Source organism: Triticum urartu, chromosome 3A (genome assembly GCF_056163025.1).
Source record: "Triticum urartu cultivar PI428250 chromosome 3A, HENAU_Tu73, whole genome shotgun sequence".
Taxonomy (NCBI): domain Eukaryota; kingdom Viridiplantae; phylum Streptophyta; class Magnoliopsida; order Poales; family Poaceae; genus Triticum; species Triticum urartu.
This window is the reverse complement of record NC_141875.1, coordinates 691,450,137-691,455,236: the sequence shown is the minus strand read 5'-3', so window position 1 is coordinate 691,455,236 and position 5,100 is coordinate 691,450,137. Positions and strand designations below refer to the sequence as shown.

The following is a 5,100-nucleotide window of genomic DNA, read 5'->3' as shown; positions in this document are numbered from 1 at the left end:
TGTGTGTGTATTCGCGTTGTCGTTGTGCATGCGGCGCGTACCGGCGGGAGCAGAGCAGCCATGGATCCGTGGAAGGATCCAGCTCATGCACCGCCGGTGCGTAGCATATAGCGATCGCAGGCACGACGACCGATTGATGGATGGTCCCGTCGTTCTGCCGGCTTATCTGAGAAACAACCGCGGACGCAGCTCAGCGCGACCGCGGGCAGTGACCGATTAGAGCATCTTCAATAGCATATGTATATTTAGATGTCTATATATTTATATAGACAATGGTCTAATTTTTTTCTCATATACACGTTCAGTTTTGCATCAGAATGTCTATATACAGGGACCATGACAGGTGGGCCATCGCTGGGAGAGGAAGAAATCATGACTGCAGTTGAGTTTAGACAATGCCTTCACATTGTCTAGGCATGGACATTCTCGAGGTCGATATAGAGGATGTGTATATTTGGACGACCATATAGACAAGCTGTTGGACGCCTGTTTTGAGGTCATGTCGTGGAAAACGAGTATAGACATCCATATAGACAAGCTATTGGAGATGCTCACCAACGATAATTAAATTTTCTCTTGCATCCGTTTGGGATAGGGGATCAATCCACGGATACAAATACGGGAGTCAGGAGAACGCCATACAACAACTCAAACGAACCGGATGAAATACAGTCAAACACGACCGGATTTTATGCAAACTCGGCTGGATTTCATACAACATTGACGGATTTCATACAAACACGACGTATCTTATTATATTTCGAATATCTAGAAAAAAACTCGACCCTAAACCTATCTTACATTGGTGGCCGCCTGATGGTTCGTCGACGGCGCGTAGGAGGCGCAGTTGGCATTATTCTCCTCTGCGATCACCAGGACGTGCGCCTCCGCGGTGGCCACTTCCTGGCGAGCGGCAACATGAGCGCAGACGGCATCATAGATGGCATGCTGCTTCGTGACGAAGTTGGGGTTCGCCGCGACCATTGACGCCACGACCTTCTTGCTCACCCGCTCGCCTTAGATCTGGCATCCACCAGCCGGTGCTGCTCCAGAAGGAGCAGGTTGTACCCTTGTTCCTCTTGTACCTGACGGAACATCGACAAAGGCGAGGAAGCCGGCTGCACCTCTGCCATGGCGGCGTCGTAGTGCGCCTGCTTCATGGTGAAGCCATCGTGCAAAGGTGGCGCAGGAGCGGGGGCAGTGTCGTCAGAGTCCGTCTCCATCGTGGTCTCGTCCTCGTCATCGGAGACCTCGGGCGAGCTAGCCAGCAAGCCGGCCTCGATCCGCCTGGCAAGTCGGCTCTATCAGGTGGCAGCGAGGGCGACCACGACGTGCTTCATCTCCGTGGAAAGGCTCTCCCACAGAGCTTCGCCGCATGTAGTCATGGCGGATGCAGTGCAAGGGAGTAGGATGGGGATGGGCTTGGGTGGTGGTAGGGAGTTAGCCGGGTGTGATCGCCTCTATATAGCGGTTTCTACTGAGGCGAGGTGTCCGGATGTGTCAATGCGCGACGCTGGAGAGGGTTTCTCGTTCGACGAGCCTGGTTAACGCCAGCACATACGGACAGACAACAACATTGAACGGGTGTGGTAGATATCCGTCTCATCCCATCCAGTCACGCGTCTCCGGTATTAAACACGCACGGACAACAGAGACGCGTCGCGAGCGGCGCCCTTGGCCGGCGAGCTGCTTCAATGCTGGCGCTAATGAGAAGTCGTGTACGGTTTTCAATGGGGAGCGGGCACTCTACAACGGCATGAATGCGGGCAGTTGGCGCCGAGTGGGAACCCGCATGGGACGGGGAGGGATTTCTGGTCGGCCAGGGCGGTCAGAAGTGGGCTTGAAATCGGTCTTGACTTCCGCAAACCTCCCTCACCTTTGTCTCCGGTTTGCGGGAGAAATCATGTCTGAACCGCTCCGCAGACTAATATTGGACCACGCTGGATGGCTTCCTCGATCCAGACGGCCAGTCTGAACAGTTGCGGGAGGTTTGAGGGTCGGCGTTGGAGATGCCCTTACATGTTATACATTGTGCTATATATTCGAGTACCTGATGTTTCATCCTCTAAACTCATTCTCAAATCCTACATAACATGCAAATCATACAAGTCTAAACTACGTTTCGTCGTCGGAGATGTCCACAATCTCCATGTCAAGCGATGGGTAGATGAACGCATAGGAGGGCTCTAGTTCATTCCGCCACCTCCTGCTCATCTATATAGGCCAGCAGTGGCGGAGCCAGGATTGGCACAAGCCTCGGGCCCAAATTTTTTTTTTTGCGACAAGTGAAAAACTTAACATACATGAGGCTTTTAACTACCTCAAAAGAAACCTCATACAAAATATGGCTCAATTGCACGAAAAACTTAGGATTTAAACTCTATGCTTAACAATGCAACAAAATAGATAAAACAATGAGAAAAATTACAAAGAACAATATGTGATAAAAAGAGTACCAAATCAATAGTTTGATTCATCAGTGCCTTGCATAGCATCATCAACGATTGGAAGAAGAGTCGACACCTTCAAGACATCAAAGAAAAATTTCATAAAAGATGGCATAAACATCAAGTGAAACAATTATCATTGATAGAGTTTTTAAAAATGTACCCCTTTGATGAGGTAAAATCCCTTTGCGAGACCTATATGATTGAAAGCGATACACAATACCATCATCCTCAATACTTGCAAATATATACATGTCGCTCAATGTAGCAAACCATTCTATAATTCAGCCAATTATCACTTGTCCTATTCCTCAACTCAGTCTTAATAATACTCATAGCTGAGAAAGCTCTTTCTATTGATGCGGTTGCAATAGGAAAAATCAATGGCAACTCAATGAGGCGATATACCAAAGGAAAAATGATGTGTCTACTAGTCTCAACCATCTTCACAACACGATTACCAAGGTCATTACAACTCACAAAATCTAGATTAGCTGTGACATCAGCAATGAATGTTTCAACTTGATTTCTAAGGACAAAATAAATCTCTTATATGGAGAAGTCATCAACAGACAACTTAGCAAGTTCAACAATTTTGTCTTCACCGAAATTAGCAAATGAGTTCCTTGGATCAAGACGAGCAATGCATGTTAGCAATTGAGTAGATCTTTCAGCAACTCGATTATTTAACTCAGTAATAACTTGGTCATGCACAACATTGAACAATTCATAACTGAAGCGATGATAATAAGTTACCATTTGACTACCACGCCCCTCGAACAACCTCGAGTAGGCATTGTATCATCCATGTTAGGCAATATAATGTTGTGTTTAACACAAAAGTCATTTGTTTGTTCCAGGAGCTGATCCCAACCATTTTCCTTTATATCTTGAAATTTCTGCAACCTGACCCTAATAAAACTCACTGCAAGAACAATGTTTTGATATTTCCTTTGCAAACATTGTGACAACTCATTAGTCTTGCCCAACAGTTTGATCATAAGATGCTACATGAAAACCAATTCAAAGCTTTCCATCCGAGACAAAAAGACACCTATTGTGCTTCTTTGTCTTAAAGTTTCTGCATCATCATGATTGTTCTCTAACACTTGCAAAATAGATTTCCATATAGTTAGAAATGGACAGAAAGTTGTATGATGTGTGCCCCACCGTGTATCCCCAGGTCGAACAAGGTTGGTTGTTTGTTTTTCCCTCTTACTGAATTATTTTCCCCGAACTCCAATTGGCTTACAATATTGTCATGTTGTTGTTGGTTTAATTCATCATGTCTCTTACAAGAAGTATGGATGGTATTGACAATCAAAGTTATGTGGTTAAAGAAATCCACTACAGAGGAACAACACTTGGCAACATCAGCAACCACTAACTGCAACTGATGGGCAAAACAATGGATATGAAATGCATAAGGATTTTCATCTTGTATCAACTTTTGCAACCCACAAAATTGTCCGCTCATGTTAGAAGCTCCATCATACCCGTTCCATCTCAATTTAGACATAGACAAGCCATATTCAAGAAATATAGCATCCAAAGTTTCCTTTAGAGAAGCTACTCTTGTGTCACAACATGCTTAATCTCAATAAATCTCTCAATCGTACACCCAAGAATGTTGACATACCTACATGAGACAAAGAGGCACAAGTAACAAATAATTAGGTGTTTCTTTACTATTAGTAATGAACAAATAACAACTAACATAACAAATACTAAGTTACTTACCTGAAAAACATAGCCATTTGCTCTTTTATAGATGCATCTCTGGACTCATCAACAAGTAAGGAAAAAATCATATCGCCAATATGAGCAATAATGGAATTGGTGGTCTCTTCTGCCCAAGCTTGGCACAGTTGAAATTTTATCTCATGTGATGTCATCAAATGGTTCCCAACCGTACTATGAAGCAAAGTCCTAGAAATTGGATCCTTCTACCTGTACCAACTCATCATCTCCAAAAAGTCCCCCTCCCCTATTATTTGGGCTCTAACTCTCATCATGACCATGAAAAACATGACCTCATATAGAAGAAATCTGATTACACCCAAAATAATGATAAGATGATCTTTATAGTCGTCTTCACTCTTTTTGGTACCACGATCCATCACATGTGCCATACATTGCCTTTGATTTTTGAAAGCCTCATAATGTTGTCTTGTTTTATTGTGAGCACTATTATGTTTACCAACATGTGTATCACGAATACTAGGTCCATCCTCCAATTTCTAAATCATATCCTTGGGAATGCCTCAATACCAAAATTTTCTACTCTTGGTTGCTTAAAAAGAAAACAATAGAAACAAAAGGCTGCTTCTTTACGAACACTATATTCCAACCAATCTCCATGGTTCTTGAACCAATGAGCATGAAAGCTTTTTTTCTGAAGAATTCCCTTGTGGTGTTTTTTTATATTTATGATCAATTGGTTGGAATTGACCAATATTTATAAAAATCCTTCTAGCAACATCTCTAATGCCCGAGTCTAAACTTTCAATTGGTTTCTAAGATCATGATCAGGTTCAATATCACCTTTACGGAATTGATCAGGGGCACTAGTAGGAATACCATGATTGTCACTCTCTCGAATAAACATTGCAGGTGGGTTCCTTGAAGTCGAAGGTGGTGGTCCCATTTCTAC

The 5,100-nt window shown here is 43.6% G+C and overlaps 1 pseudogene; it reads right to left on the bottom strand.

Annotated features, from left to right (window-relative positions):
• Positions 1-2,533: 2,533 nt before the first annotated feature.
• On the bottom strand, positions 2,534-4,204 carry LOC147981698 (uncharacterized; annotated as a pseudogene).
• Between the last annotated feature and the right edge of the window lie 896 nt (positions 4,205-5,100).